Source organism: Emydura macquarii, unplaced genomic scaffold (genome assembly GCF_026122565.2).
Source record: "Emydura macquarii macquarii isolate MOO-44397 ecotype Brisbane River unplaced genomic scaffold, CSIRO-AGI_Emac_v2 contig_2676, whole genome shotgun sequence".
Classification (NCBI taxonomy): Eukaryota; Metazoa; Chordata; order Testudines; family Chelidae; genus Emydura; species Emydura macquarii.
The window spans coordinates 23,205,129-23,222,149 of NW_027132813.1; the positions used below are offsets into that span (position 1 = coordinate 23,205,129).

The following is a 17,021-nucleotide window of genomic DNA, read 5'->3' on the forward strand; positions in this document are numbered from 1 at the left end:
AGGTACGGGGGCTCAAGCAATGTTTTTACTTTCATAATTGACCCGGCAAGCCCAGAGGTTCCGGGGCCATGAACTGCCAAGCCTAGAGGTGCCAGGACTCAGCCTTGGCAAACCTTGGCACAAATTAAGCTCTGGGTGAGGGACTTCATAATCAGTGTTAGTTGAATAGGAAGTGTGTGTAGAAATTAAAAAAAAAATTTTGATCACTTCATTTCATTGACAGACAGTAAAAAGTGATCTGTTTGTGCATTCCATATTGAATATGGGGTTTCAGAATTATGGATCTTGCTCCTTGTTTCACTGCATCTTTAGTGTCACAAACAGACCTTGTCAAAACATACAACCAAGCCACTACCAAATCATATGAGTCTTGCTTGTTTTGGGGTATCATTACAAACTTTAAACTCAGCCCAGGTTCATCTTCTCGAAGGCCCCAATTCAGGAGAGCACTTTACAATGTTTTAAAATCGATTCCTACTCAGGAAAGCATTTAAACATATGCTTAACTTTCCGATCTCTACTGGACATATCACAGAGGAAGAGAATACTCTCTATTTTTATGAGGTTTTTAGTGAACACAGCAAAAAAATTATAAAATATTAAAATGAGAACCTCGAATCCTCAAGATTAAATTTTTTATGAAGCAAATGACAGATTAAAATATTTTGGCATACCTGAGTCTCTGAAGCCCCTCTTAATATTTGCCTAGGATATGAGGCTTTGTTTTAGGAGAATTCGTAGCTCCTATTTCATATTGTTTTTCAGTTAACTTATGCTTAAATCTTGCTAGGTGTTTTAACTGATAACTTCATCTCTTAGTGCCGATTGATTCATGGATAGGTTCTATCCAGTCCTGCTTTTGCTTCTTTCCATGACTAGTTGTATCAAACCTGTGCAGTTTGCAATTTTCTGGATTTCAGTTCCCTCCCAAAAAGGGAGAGGAAATACCTGGAAAGAGATTTCTTAGAAAGCTTTCAGCACTGATCAGTCAACGGACATTGGATGGCAGTGGGTTTAAAGAGAGGTTCTTCTTAAAACCTCTGGGAAAACCTGCATGCAGGAATTCATGTAAGGAAAACATTAATTAAAGCCACATCGTCATCTGTTGTTACCCTTGAGACTCAATGTGCTGTGTTAGCCGTTCGTTTCTAATGAAAAAGGCAGAGAGGTGCTGAAAGGTATAGCCTAGTCTTTTAGCAGCAGGTAAAAAAACCAAGAGAGAATATTTTAATATGTGCACTGCTTTTATCTGCATGGAAGGAACTTGGTGGATATTCACTGACTGTCCATAATGACAGGGAATAATGTCCACATTTCCTTTTTGCTGCCCTCGACAATTCCATATTATGTATTATTAATTATCATTGCTATAATGCCAACACAAGGATAAGTGCTGTACAGATGCATGAAAAAGCAGGGCACTTTTGAAAGCTTAGCCCAGAGTCCCTATGAGTTTACTATTAAACTAGACATCACAAAGAACAGATGAAAAATAGCCTCATGGGAAGCAATAAGAAAGTGACTTGAGTGTCTTGTCAGTTTAGTTCCACAATGTTTGTATAAGGGTTTTGTTTTGGGGGACTGGGTGGTGGTTTTTTAATAGTTCCCTTTTCTACTGTTGATTGTGATAACATGTCTTTATTGTTTTAGTGATTACAGGCCTCATAGTAGAATTGTGTTTTGAGGAGGATACGGTAGACTGGATCAGGGAGAAAATGCCAGGCAAAAGGAGCTGCATAGATGAAGATGTGTAGGCCTAAGTGGGAAAGGGAGGAACACAAGAGGGATGGTTGTTATTTTGTATTGGGGAAGCAAAGGGGGCAAGAATGGTAGTGGAAAGAGACAATGTCAGCTCAGTAGGCAAGAGCAAGTTTGTGCTGGGCCTTAAATGTGAGCACCAAGGACTTTATATTTGATGAGAGAGAGCCAGTGGGGGGATTTGAAGAGAGGCTGGGCATGGTGAGCACAGTAAATGATCATTTCATGTCAATTTAGGTGACAACCAAATATCATATATGTCCAGTAAAAACACTGTGACATGTCACAACAGAGATGTGAAAATACTAGACATGAGCCAGTCTTCTGCTAGACAGTTTGCCATTCAGCTCTCATGAAGTCGCAGGCAACTTGCCTAATGTAGCGTTTGTTCTGTCTGTTGAGCCACATTGTTCTAGCCGGTGAAGCAAGCTACTGTAAATAACAGTACTGAGCCAAGATTTCAATAGCTGCACTCTTTTTGTTACATTGTTTTGTGGCATCTTCTTGAAAATGTAAAGTGATATAGCTTTAGTCCAGCTGAAAAGCCACTCTTCTCAGTCAAAATGAAGCAGTTTGTTTACTCCGTGGAGGCAGGGGTGAGTGTTTGTGAATTTCATGGGCTGCTGACCAGGGCCTCTTGCCAGGACCTGATTAACTGGTGAAATGAAGAGCATTATCTGTAGAAAGAAATGTCAATGAATTGACACTACTCACTACCATTTGATTGATTGAAGAAGGAGGTCACCATTCCTGTACTTGGGCAACTACTCTGGACTTTAGAGTGATGCATATGGTCGGTGCTAAAACATTGAAAACTAAAATCGGGGCTTAGTTCAAATTTTCTCTAATGACAGATTTCAGAAGGAGGAGAGTCAGCTGCAGTGCATTTCTAATAGTTTGAATGTTTACTTTCAAGGTCTGGACAAGAGCCAAAACATTTAAAACAAAGCGGTGTTTAAAAAAATCCAGAAAAGCTTGATTTTAAATACAGGCTTACTAAGAGATCCATCTTGCAAGATGCAGAGTACTCTAGGTCAGATCCAGCACAGCACTTAAGCACATATTTAATTTCAAGCATATGAGCAGGCCCATTGACTAGGACTATTCACATATTTAAAATTAAGCATGTGCTTAAGCGTGATCAAGCCATAAACCATTTATGGTACACTGTACAAGCCAACCATGCCTGGTGACTATATATATTACCAGTATATCAGCTATTGTTTCCCCCCCGCCCTATTTTCACTTTCTATGCTGGATATACAAAAATGTTTTCCCCCATTGCAGATGCATGTTTGTAAAACACCAACAACTAAGCCTCATTGATTTGAAATGGAATACTTTTATATTCAACCAGTTAAAAAAACAAAAACAAACAGGGAAGCACTGGTTAATTTTTTTTTTAAATGTGCTGTTAATCCAGCAGTTTGGAACTGTAAACATCTTAAAAGCAATTTTTCATGGGTGAGCTGAGATAAAAAATTCCCAGTAGGTTCTATCAGGATGACTTGTTTCCCTTGCAGCTGTTTTTAATTTCAAAACTCCTTGTTCCCTGTAAATTCTTTTTTTTAAATAACTTGTTGCTTAAAATATATTTTTCATAGACTCAATAGCCTGTGGTTAAATAAATAGAGAGTACTAGCTTCCACTCTCAATCCATCACATCTTTCATGCTAACTAACTTTGTTTCTTGGGTGTAGAAAATACAAATATATTCCACTGCAGTTTTTCTTGAGCAACACAAGGCACTGAATGCATTGATGGTAACTGAAATGCCAATAAAAAAGAAATTAGTAGTTTGTGGGGGATTGCTAGTTCAACCCAAGACAGGCTTGGAAACTCATTGTTTTTACATTAAACTGCATTAGTAATCATTTAAAATCAGGGTTTTCTTTTAGCAGAAATAGGAGGAAAAATGTAATGTATGTATAAATGTTCTTTCTTTTGTGACTATTTGTTTAGTTCCATCAGCTTCTGCACTCCCATGGTGTAACATTATATTCAGGAAAGTGGTTGATTTCACTCTTTCCACTTGTTCCAATATTCATATACTTCTGTTATTTTTCATGAAGGAAAAAAAAAAAAGATGTAGCAGTAAACAATTACTCACAGCTAAAATTATACAGACAGGCAGCTAAAAACCAAACAAGAAGTATTCAGACCTGACTGTCCAGTTGAGATCCTGGCTTACAAGCTAGACTAGAGCCTGACTGAGGTACTGTGTGCAAGAGGAAATAAAAGCTCCTTGCATCCGTTTCTGAAGACGAAGAGGAAAGCATTTAGTTTGGCACATGCCCTGCAAACTCCTCAGATCCAGCAAATATTAACACTGACGCCGTCACTCAAGCTATTTCTCCTCTCAAAATGGCAGAGCCTCATCACAGCCTGCTCATAGAGACTGACTGTCACAGGGAGAAACAAAGAAGGATTGATCTTGGCTTTTTCGCTTGGTTCAGATTTCAGAGTCCCAATCTTAATTTGGTTTCTGGAAGTAGCTGGTATATGATAGCTGCTGTGGGTCAGGTTCTCCAGTGTACTCCTGATTTTAGTTGGTGCCAGGAGAGTGGCAAGTCCCTGGTTGATGCAAGCAGTATTACCCATCCCAAAGATACAAAAGCCATGAGTTAGGACCCCAAAACACAAGAGACCGGCTAAAACACACGAGATATTTTTTTTCAAATAATAAATTAGGGGTTCTTTTAATTTGGCTCCCATTTTTTCTGAGTCTTTATAGTGCACTCAGGTCACATTTTCGTTTCTCTCTGCAATCATGAGAGCTACAAATACTTTAATTAAAAAAAAAAAATTGAAATTGTGACATGGTCATTTGTCTCCAGCATAGTTGTTGGGGCTTTACATAAAGCATCAAAGTGCTGTAAGACTCATGATGAAATTGTGACAGTTAAGAACCATGTGCATGGTAGATGGGCCTCTTCCGAGATGATTGGAAATATTGTGTGTATTGATGTTAAAACCTAAAAGTTAAACTAGAATGGGGCAAGGAAATAAGCAGTGAGTTGGGGTACACGGGGAGCTTACGCACTATCTAGAGCACTTTAATCATCACATCCTAAAGTCCAACAATGAACTAAATTTCTAATGATATGGACACTTTTAAAAATCAGCCATGTAGCAAACCTACTCCAACATATATGAAGAATCCTTGGATTCAGAGGTGCTGTAGGACCTTATCCAATGCCCATACAATTCAAAAAGATTCCCACTGACTTCAGTGGATGTTGGGCTAGGCTCTGTCTATACACAAAAAATGATACCACTAAAAGCTGTGCCTTCCTCCATGGAAAAAGCTGTACTGGTGTAAGGTATCTTTATAATGAGTCCACACCAGGGGTTGTCCCTGTATAATTATTTCGGTAAAAAATCATCTGCATAACTGAAGTAATTAAACTGGTACAATAACTTTGCAGACCAGACCTTCTTCATTAATAAGCAGGGATCTTCATGTTCCTAGTAAGAATTTTTAGTGGATTTTTATTAGATCCATTTTTGTTCTGGATCTCTCATAATAGTTTTGGAAATATTCTGATAAAGCACTTCCTTATGATGTTATAAACACGAAGTCAGTGGGAGCATCTTGTATTCAGCGTGTCTAGAAATCAGGTCATTTATTTTTAGTATTAAGGGCCTAAATATGAATCTAGCTGCCTGACTGTAGGCAACCAGGTTTGACAAAGTTGTCCATGATGATCACTAAATGACAGTGTTTTTGAAAGCAGTGTTTAATATATATAAAGGTTGAGTTCTAACATACCAGTATCATTGAGGTAGAACTATACTAATATAATCTCTACCTCAGGTTTCTTACCAGTTCAGAGTACTGAGTAAAATGCTGGGAGTCCCTTAGGAGAGTAAGATAAATGCAAAAATGAAACCTGAAAAGTGACTAAAAACAGTAAAAACAATTACTGACACAAGACAATAAGTGACAAATGCTTCACAGAGGGTCTGACGTACTTCTCTGGTTTCACCAACGGAGAAAAAGCGAAATAGAATGGATCTGGTATGGGTGAGGTTGGAGTGGAAGGATTGGCATGTTCTCAGCATGACCCCATCCATGCCCCCAATATACTAGGAGTCCCTGCACCTCCAGTTTGCAGGATTTGGCCTCTGCTGTTGAAAGAGTGGGGAATGGAATGCCAGGTGTTTGACCACATTCTGAGGCATCCTCCTCCATCTAACCTGTATGGATATAGCACCATAAAAAAGGCCAAGCTTCCTTGGCTGCTGTGCTAGGGATCAAACCTCATATGATTAGGAGGAAGATGGAGGCCAAAGGGATAACTAGGCAGAAACTCATAGCTTTGTCTGGACCCTTGGTAGGTTTTTCCCATTTAGGGCACATTCTGGGCCTCAGAGTTGAATTGTGCTTTACATTAGTGTTTTTCTTTAGCATGCAGTATGCATGGTAATGGAGCACTGGTGGACTAGCTAGAAGCCTCCCCAGATCACAGCAGCAGGAATAAATAGCCACAGAATGTATCTTTTCTATTGCCTTGAGTCTGGGTTATTTATTGAGCCAAGGTGCTTTCTAAAAACAGAGAGTCCCATGGAAAACCTTACTTTTCTGCTCCTTTCAAAATACTTCCACAGATAGTTCCTAGTAATTATACATTAATCTTATCTGGAGATTAAAAGGGTCAACCTTGTAGGCAGGCTTAAGTTGTTTGGTTTCTGTGGTGCTATAAAGCTTTAATGATATCCACAGTGACCATGTTGCATATTTGTAGAGAAGATACAAGAATTGCTTATGGGGCACCTTTTCTTTTCAGTTCTCCTCTGCATAGTGTGATGCTAGAAAGATTCTAAGTCTCAACCCTTTCCTCTCATCCCCTTCCCTTCATGATATTCAGTCCACTCTCACCCCTTCCATCTTCATATTAAAAAGGAAACGTACTTTGTTGTTGCTGCTCCCAAATCCCTCCTTTTGCCACAGAGGGGACGTCACATTTAAGGACATTCCAAAGGCCAGTTTTTTGGAAACATTCCTCATCAGCTCTCTGGTTAAGATTGCAACCAGCCTTCTGGTAGACGAACAGTTTTTCAAAACTGCTCAGCACCGACCATTTGAGGCATTTCTCCATTGAGTTGCTGGGGATTGCTGACCTCTTTTGAAAATCAGGCCGCATATTAAGTGTTCTGTGCTAAGCACTTTGGAAAATCTGGCCCATTGACCCTCTTCATGTAAATACCGGCCCGCTTTCTAGCTTTGTCACAACATTTTATTAATACTGTTGCTCACAATATTTTTATCAATGAAAGTAAAGCAACTGTTTCTAGGATTGAAATGCTGTAGAAGTAATAGCACTAGGGTTCAGGAAAAAACAAATGTACTGCTTGGGTATCTTTTATTGCACCAGTTACATAAAGAAAACAATGACAAGGTTTTACCACTTCTAGTTTCACTGTTCCAAAGCACTTCCCACTCCTTGCCACACAAGTTATGCAACTGCTAGTAACAATGCTTCCTGTGCAAACCAAAGTTCTATGAAATTGGAATGTCTGCAGACTGAAGTAACCTTATTTAATTGACTAATAATGGATTCTGCTGTTTTGTACAGTAAAGTTGGATTTGTAAAAGGCAACACACAATACTCCAATGTCCTGGATAAATGAAAAGGGCTTTGTCATCCATAGTTAGTTAAGTAAATACAGCAAGATAAATTATGTTCTTCTGCATTATCTGGATTATATGGAACTGGTTTCTAAAACAGTCTTGACTTCTGATTCAAAAGCTAGTGAGAAGTGGGATTTGGTTTGCAATGACTGATATTGCTGGTTGCTCTTTAGGGACAATAGTTGTTCCCAGAAAAGTTTTCAAGTCTCTGAGTTCTGTTTTATTTGTTGCTATGGCAAGATGACAGAGAATAATGTATCTTCCTAAATACATGAAATAAAATCAACTCCCTCAATTCCCATGAAGCACACTTCCCAGTCTCAGAGTATCAGCCCCACACAGGGCACCCATTTGGCCCTCCTTTGCAGTGAGGCTAAGAAGAATGAACTACCGTCTCGTTCCTTAAGACAGTTCCATTAGGACAGGGCTATGGCACTTTGGAAAGGCAGTACATGGAACTTGTTCTCCATGTTATATGATATTTTTATAGTTGCTAGACCTTTTAATTTTTACTTGATTATTTTCACACCTATATTATATCACTCACAGGATAAGTCACAAAATCAGCCAGCCAGCAGCCTGTCCACCCATTCTTTCCTGCTCCCCATCTCTTGCTCTGCCTCCTACCAGTTCTCTCCAACGCGCCTTACCTTTTCACTTGCTCTGGCCCCTGTGCAATCCAGACCCACCCCTGATGACCATAAAGTTCCCCAAGGCTGGGCTGGTCCCCAGTGCTGTTCCGTGTGCTTCGTATTGTCACTCTTACCACAGTCACACAAAGTAAATGCCCGTGTGTTCAGGGAAGAGTTCTGTTGGGTCATCATCTGGCTGATATAACCTCCTGTGTGCTAGGAGCTCGGGTGAGGTTTGGAGTGTTGTCTCTTTCACACCATTTCCCTCCCAAAGAGTCACCCACTTGATCTTAAAATTCCCTTCCTGTGTGCACCAAAGTGTACAAATGCACAGTTCTCTTACACTGACCATTTGTACAAGTAAAACTTGATTGCTCAAACATTAATGAAACATGAACACCAAAGAGGTGCAAAAAACACCGAAAGGAATTAAGGCCAAATTACCGCCCCCCCTTTCATCATTCAGTTAGCACAAAGGGCCAGATTACAACAATAAATGGTCAGTGGAGAATCTCCTTTGCTGAGGTCACCTCTCCATTGGCATAAAACCAGCAATTGTGGTTCCTGTGCCAGCTGCCCCTACCTCCACCACAGTGTAGGACATGCTAGAGGAGAAAGAAGGTGTGATGGCATGGAGCAGAGCTACACCAATCCTCCACAGACATGACTTAGGGTATATCTATATTGCAGGCTCTCTGTGTGTTAAGGGACCTGAAGGGGCCCATGGCACCATCCTCCCTCCCCCATTATGCACACTCAAAGGGTCAAATGAGCAACTAGATCCTGAGCTGTTGGGCCCATCTGGGGGCTTGGGTATATGCATAGCTTGAGCTGTGACCCACCCCTCACGCCATGCAATTTGTGGTGTGGTGATAGTAAGGGTGCTGGTATCCAGTCTCAAGTCTAAAGAGTCCTCCACTGCCATTCGCACAATTCTTTATGCCCATATCTTCTGGGCCTTCTACATACAAACTTCCCACTTGCCCTCTCTGTGGTGGTATGGAGAAAAGAACCCTGGGAAATGCCTTCAGAAATCATAGTGCCAAACATGCATATCAGGAGCACCAGTGTGGATGCAGGTAAACAGGGTGACCAATCCTGAAATGTGAACTCTGAAGGTGGTGTTGCCTGGCTTGCACCCATGTGCACCCAAATCAGGATTTGGGTATGCGCAACTGCATATACATAGCCTCAGTACAGGCTCTAGGACGCCCTGATGAATACAGGGGCTAGGGCTTAGCAAGCACAGACTCAGGGACGCATAATCGACCCATGCATCCCCACTATCTTCTGAGTGGAGCTCAGACTCAGGAAAGAATGGAACTCTTGCCCTGGTCTAAAAATAGCTTCCAGAAGACCCCAAACTTTGCTATAGATACACTTTGCTGTTTGACTTCTCCTTTGTCTTTCTGTATCTATATTTTCTTTCCTGAAGTTGACAAGCAATTTAAAGAAACTGCCTGCCTGTATCTCTAGAACCTGATTTATAAATCACATGTTGAGAGAGAGAGGCTGAGCTTTCAAATCTTCATAGGCATCCACCCCTACTGTGTCCTTTGATAGTCCGATAATAAAAAGATTTAAAACATCATATGCTGTCCCTCTGCATCTCAAGGGTACTCCAAGTACCAAATGATGTTGTAATTGCCATAGCAACTATTCACTGTTAATGAAAAAAATAGTACTCATCACATTTTACATGTTAGACCAGGCTGCTTTGGCATAATGTATTTATATTTCTCTATGAAAACTATGCAATATACATTAGAACCAGCAGCCATGACTTCTATCTTAAATTAGGCTATGTATCATTTTGGAAAGGATATATTCAAAGTAAGTTATTTAGCTGCTATTCAACTGTTAAGTATTATGCACAATTAAGCTGAATTAATTTAATTAGACTCCCAACTGACTAGGTTTTCCAGTTGGTTGAGGTTTTGCAGCAACCATTTTGTACCTGCCACTAACATTAACTTTTTTATGTAATAGTTGACCCTTTAAAAAAAAAAAAAAAAAAGTCCCACTTAGAAACCATATCAAATACAGTACAGCCTAACTACATTCACAGTGAAAGGTCAGAAATTTCCACCGTGTTTTAAAATGAGTTATACCTCAGAAAGGAATTTTCTGTTTTGTTTTGTTACTCATGCAAAACTCTGTCTTTGTTTCTTTTCCTTCATTTTTATTTTCTGAGCCCTGAATTATTAATTGTGCATACAGTATAGCTGGAGTACATCACAAAGAACATTGTACGTTTTAGACTCAAAATGGGATTCTCTCAAAAGGTGGGATTTTCATGTAAGACCAAATTTTGTGGTCTTCAGTGGGCATTTTTCTCTATTAAGGACAGCAGAATTTGACCCTATACCGTTACTACTCGAAGATTTGTGGAGCGAAGAGGTTAAAACAGAAAAATACCTTTAGAGAAGATGAAATTGCTTGATGTTTTGCCTGCATACAGACTATGGACCAAATTCTTCTCTCTCAAATGTGCAGAGCTGTCACTGATGTAGGGCCAGATTCTGAGAGCGCTACTTAGGTTAAATACCACCTTACTCCATGGTACCTCTGTAGTTAGTGGCACCACTTGTGGAATGAAATGTTACTCAAGCTTCATAAGGTTACCAGAATCTGGCTCTTAATTAGGAAAGGTCTCTCTCCATGTTAGTGGGTAGAATTTGACTTTAGGAGTGGAAAAAACAAAAACACAACCAGGGAGGAGACGTGACCTAGTGGATGGGGGGTATTGACTGGGTGTCTGGAGTCCTGGGTTCTATTTCTCGATCTGCCACTGATGTGTGTCCTTCGGCAAACCACATCACTTTTCTGTGTCTCCAGTTCCTTTCCCAGCCTTTGTCTGTCTTGTCTATTTACGATGTATTTCTTGGGGGCAAGGCCTATCTCTCAGTCTGTGTTTGATATTTTTGTACAGCATGTGGCACAATGGGGCCCTGATCTCATTTTGGACCTCTATGCACTACTCTAATACAAATCACAGTAACAACATTCAAAGTATCCTGCACAATTATGTTTTTGACGACTTTCATTTTAGGTTTGGTTTTACACACCATATTGTGTACATTTAGACCTTTTGATTTTCTGGTTTTTCTGTAATAAATAGTCCAGAAAAACTTAGGAGCCAGGAGACCGAGACACACAAAAAGGCTAGAAGGTGACGTGCTGCTTAGTTTCCATCCAAAACGTCTTAATAAATTCCTTACAGGCATCATTCACTAGTTTAAAAAAATGGAGGAACGCAGTGAACAATGCAGTAATCTTACCAACAAACTCTTTTGGAGAAAGGGCAGGTAGAGCTAAATAGAAACCATTTTTCTTGGAGGTATTACAATCAGAATGCTTTTAGAAAGGGTTTAGCAGCTTTTTTAAATAAATGCCTGTGTGGATTGTGGAATGCTAAAGCTTCTGTAGGTTAGAGATCCTTACGTATGGAGGGATCTCAAAAATATTTGTGCACAATTTTACTACTTAAGAAGTTACTATTGTATTTAATTTGTGATCCTGTGCAGGATTCTGGAGCCTAGCAAGCAGTGATTTCATGAGATTTATTCCCATGTCCTAAACTGTTCAGTGTTTTTGATTAAATTAATAATGGAGGAAATAATAAAATAATGGTGTCATGGTGTTCTTTGTGCTTATTTCAGGACTATAAGAATATGGGGTTTTTTTTGGTCTGATATCTTCTGTTTAGAGGCCAGAGCAAAAATCCAGAAAAGTAAGTAAAATTTTAAAACAGTAAGTAAAATGGATAAGTAAGATTTTAAAACAGTACTAACTTTCTCGTCACTGTCTTCATGTTTAACCTTGAGTTATGTTGGTAATATTTTTTGTCTGTAAAAGTGTACTAAGTACATTTATTTGAATTGTCAACATAGTCATACTTGCCTGTATAACCAAAAAAACAAAGCAAATGAATAGCAGAATTATATTCGACTTCACTGGAAATTACTCCAATTTACACCAACATAAGAGAGATCAGTATCAAGTTCAACCTCTGTAAGAGCTCATCTACACAGGGACATTCAGGAAAATTAATCCAAGTTAACTAAAGATATTAATTTGAAGTAGATTAATTAAATCATATTAAATCCTTGAATAGTATGTAGTATTCAGAATTAAAGTGGCTTTAACGAAATGGCTTTGTAAGTGAATCAAACTAAACCAAACTAAGGCCACCTTGATTCTGAATAACAGCATCCACACAGGTATTTAATGAGGTTTAACCAATCCACTTCAAATTAACACCTTTAGTTAATTTGGATTAATTTTCCTGGATGTCACCATATAGATAAACCTTAGTTTCAGATGCACACCTTGCATACCAAGGACCTGATTATGTCATCCTTATGTTAAGGAGTAATTTAGTGGGTGAGTAACCTCACTGAAGTCAATGGGACTCTCACTTGCTTAAAATTTAAGGTTAGCTGAATCAGGGCTTTACATGCTACGGTAAGAGGTGCCAAAAATAGCTTTGCATTTACAGGATTTAATGTAGCTATGTGCTAACGGTCTCAGTGTCCTGAAGCCATAATAAAAACAAGAAGAGACTGCTGGCAAACCCCTCTGGAAATATGAGAAGCGAGCCCAAAGGCTCTCTATTTATTTACACACCTAAACATAAATAATCCCCTCATGTACCACTTTTACCCATAGCCTCAAATACATAGTTTTACAGTAACATCATATCTTCATTAATGTTTTGGAAACATAATATGTCTTTTAAAGTTTGCAATTCACTGTGTTCCAGCTGCAGATTTGTAAATCACTCCACCTTCTAAGAATTCAAAAACTTCTTACGACTGTTTTCTTTTGCATTAGGTAGCAAGTTATCAAGTCTCTGATTTAAAAAAAACAAAACAACCACCACCCTCAAGCCCAAGTATAATACGTATATATTCTTTTATTAATTTAAATATTTGGTGAGGGGTAGTTTGCTTTTGCAAAAGTCAAGGTATATGCACCACAGTCAGCCAAAGACTTCGGTTTTCAAGGAAAAGGGAGTATTACCTCTAATGGTTCCCCTAGTGAAAGTTTCAATTAAATATTAGCAGACATGCCTGGTTGTGCTGAAACTAGGCCTGCTCAGACAAAAATTTACCCAGACGTTGTCTAAAACTTGAATCGACTCTTTTGCCGTTCATTTGCCTCTTCAATTCTATGCCCAACATACCAGAGGAAGTCTTGCAGAACAGCCATCATGAATAGTCCACAAGCCCAAGAAGCTGACATGCTATGAATAAAGTCTGGGTAGGTGTCCAAACTCTTAGATGCTTAACCAACCCAAGCACCAGATTGTGGCCCACAATATAGCCCCTTTGCACTGGCATGGGGAAATACCTTGGTGGCATAAAGCTGGCAGAGCTGACTCAGGCCTATCCCCTCACCAAAAGGCACATGTTGGTGACATGGCTTAGGCAAGTGGGTGTGGCTGGAGAGTCTTCCACACCAACAATCTCTAGCTGGCATACAAACCCCCTGGGGGGCCACCACAACTCTCACTGCTTACAGGCTGCTCTAATGTCTACCCCAGCACCAATCCAGAGCCCTGTAGCCCAGGCTCCCTCAGTCACATTGGGGACAAGGAACTAAACCCAAAGTCCCAGTCTCAGGAGTGTCATTTGCTTAGCAAGCTGATCACCAAGCAGTTTCAGCGCTACATGTGCTCTCTTGCCACCGACTTGTTATAGTCTTATTGATACTGATTTCTATTATTTTTCAGTTCTGTAGCTAGAGCCTTGCTTTGCCCTTCCTCTTTCCTTTGTACTTCCTTATTAGAATTCATGCTAATGTCTGTTTGAAATCTAGCCAGACAATTAAAAATAAGTAATCTTTCATATTTATGCTGCTGTTCTGTGAATAGGATGTGTTGCACGTAAACTATACTTCAATCTGACAAGAAGTCTCATTGTTGCTGTCTGAAGGGAAGATTTGGTTAGAGCTGGTCAAAATCTATTAACTCATAAGGTTATTCTAGCAAACAGATTATTGCCATTTGGAGTATCCTGGACTGATCCAGTGAAGCTAAACATTCCCTCATCTCAGATTATCCTGCATTCAAGGGACACAGTTGGGAGTCAGGAAACATAAGGCCTGATTTTCATTATAAACCAGTTTAACTCCACAATATTAAATGGAATTATTCCCTATTTACGCCTAGGTGAGACCACAATCAGGCTCAGAGGCGATGTTCCCTGTTCTGCCAATGATTTCCTGCATGACTTTGGGCAAGTCATTTAAATCAATTTCTGTGAGTAGGCACTCGCTGGATGAGATCCCTAATTTTCCAGTGCGCTGTCTGACCTAGATTGTAAGGGTATGTCTACACTGTAGTTAAACACCTGCGACTGGCCCATGTCAGGTGACTCAGACTCATGGGACTCAGGTTGTGGGGATGTCTAATTGCTGTGTAGACATTTGGGCATGGGCTGGAGCCTGGCTCGGAAACCCTAAAATCTCTGGGGCAAAGACTACCCTCTTTGTTGTTCATCTGCACAGTACGAAGGACAATGGGATCCTGATCCTTGACTGAAGATCCTGGAAACTAAAATAATGCAAATAATAATAAAAAGTGTTCCACAGGGCTAACAACACTTACCTATTGTCACAGCACCCTCTATGTGGAAAGCCCACCAAGACCCTCAAATGGAAAGTGATACAGAAAAGCAAAGTATTCTGATATTTTAGAGTTCCTGAAGTCAAAGTTGGGGGACAGATGAAAATATCCTGGACAATCTTTATAGAATTAAGAACCTTCTTGAATTAAGTATTTTAGTTTTTCGTATTAAAAACGCAAATGTTATGTTTTATTATGGCATTGTATAGAACTGCTTTAGGAGGAAGTCAGGATTAATGCAATCTCTGGAAATAATTAGGAACTTCAAAGAACTTTTTGGGACAATATGTCTGAGGTGGATTTCCTAGGAAATACTTGGGGGTGAGAGGCATGCAAATCACCCACCTCAGAATCCATCCTTTTTGAAGTGGCTTCTTGAGCAGAAAACCATTGTCTAGCTGATCACCTATTCAAAGTATCTTCAGAGGCCCAAAATGGATAAATGGGTGATTCTCAGTCATGAGTGTTCTTGTTCAAAGCAAAGGGTGTTATGAATTTGAAAACACAGGAAAACCTTATGCAAGGTTTTGAAGGACTCTGATCACTTACCAGAGCCCATGTTAGAGGCGGAGTGATTTCAGGCCTAGTCTATACTGGCAATGGAGGTCGATGTAACACCGCTTACGTCGACCCCCTAAAGTATTCATCTCCACTTGCACGTAAGTTCCATCAATTTAAAGCGTAGTAAAAGTCGACCTAATAAAACCACCTCTGCAAGTGGCGTAGCACTGAATTCAAATTCCATGGGTCGAATTTGCATCAGTGTAGGCAGAGCACAGCGTAAATCGACACCATTGGCCTCCAGGAGGTATTCCTTATTGCCCTGTTGTGACCGCTCTGGACATTCACGCTCTGCTGTAATGTGGCCATGTAAACAGGAAATAGCTTCTCCCCTCAAGTCACAGGAAATTTTGAATTTCCATTTCCGATTTAGACAGCGTGGAGAGAGCTTTGTAGCTGAACTGCTCATGGAGACTGCATGGCCCAAACACGCTCCAGCTTGAAGTCAACCAGAGGTCTTGGATCTCATCAGTCTGTGGGGTGAAGAGTCTTTTCTGGCTCAGCTCTGAGCCAGCAAAAAAATTTAAATATGTACAAGAAGATATCTCACGGCATGTTGGAGAAGAGGCACAACAGGGACACGCAACAGTGCCTCGTTAAGATCAAAGAGCTGAGGCAGGCTTATCAGAAAACTAGAGACAATAACAGCCATTCTGGCTCCTTGCCCAAAACATGCCGCTTTTACGAGGAGCTTCATGTAATTCTCGGCGGTGACCCCACCACTGTGGCAGCACACATCATTGATACCTCTAAAGAATCTCAGTCCAGGACGAAAGAGGAAGACTCTGGATGAGGAGGATGTGGAAAGCAGGGTGCAGGAAAGCGGGGTATCCATTTTCCCTGTTTGTTACCCCAGAGCAGTCCAGCCACACACAAAACAACGGAACTGATTGAGATGCAGGGGAAGGCACATCTGGTGAGTGTGTGTGGCAAATCTTTTTTTTGCAGTTATGGCCCCAGTCCAGCTTCTTAAAAGGAGTTTGTGTTTTTGAGGGGAGGGTCTTACTGGGTGGTGGCAAACTTCAGTGCAGGGTTACACGCAGAACAGATTATTTATGTGCAGAGGTATGCTCTGAGAATCCTCTGTGGATATCTCAAGGAAACTTTCATGTAGGTAATCTGTTAACCTTTGCAGAAGGTTTCTGGGGAGGGCAGCCTTATTTCTTCCGCCACGCTAGGATACTTTTCCCCACCACTCTTCTTTTAAATGAGAAGGCATCATCGCAGAACACAGTATAGCAGCATAAGGACCAGGTTTATACCCCAATGCTTGCAGCAAATCTTCCCTTTATGCCTGCGTTACCCCCAAGAGACTGATATCACACATGGTCACCTAGGGAAGATGACTCAAGTTTAAAGTACCCAACCAATGTAGTCACTCCATTTTATTCTCTGCCATGGACTGGATCCCTGGGTGCCTCCCCAAGAATATTCCTAGTCCTAGTACTGTTGCAATGGGCATTATGGGTCAGGAAACTGGTTGCCCTATGTTTTCTGCCGCTACAATGCACCCGCAGTGTCCTCTAATCTGTTCTGCCCACCTCTTCCCAAACCGGTCTTTGTCATGTTACAGGGAAGCCTGGAGAATCCCTCTCCTTGATCAAGTGTGGATTGTGGATTTTAGTGCTAATGAAGCCTCTCTATAACAGATGCAAAGGACCCTTGCTTACCATGTCTGTAACGCCAGTCCGACCCTTCTGAGATGCACAGAATGGAATGCGGGTCTGGCTTAGCCTTGTGAACATGAAGAGAAGTACTTTTTACATTGAACATTTCCTTTACTACTTTGGGTCAGCTAACAGTG

At 40.4% G+C, this 17,021-nt stretch overlaps 1 long non-coding RNA gene across 4 annotated transcripts in view; it reads left to right on the forward strand.

Moving 5' to 3' along the window:
- LOC137164533 (uncharacterized) overlaps positions 1-17,021 on the forward strand; it is a 60,613-nt gene that overhangs the window by 31,727 nt on the left and 11,865 nt on the right. For all 4 annotated transcript variants that reach the window (XR_010923081.1, XR_010923079.1, XR_010923080.1 and 1 more), the window contains one exon: positions 11,688-11,758. This is a non-coding gene — a long non-coding RNA (uncharacterized lncRNA). The remainder of the gene's footprint in view (positions 1-11,687; positions 11,759-17,021) is intronic.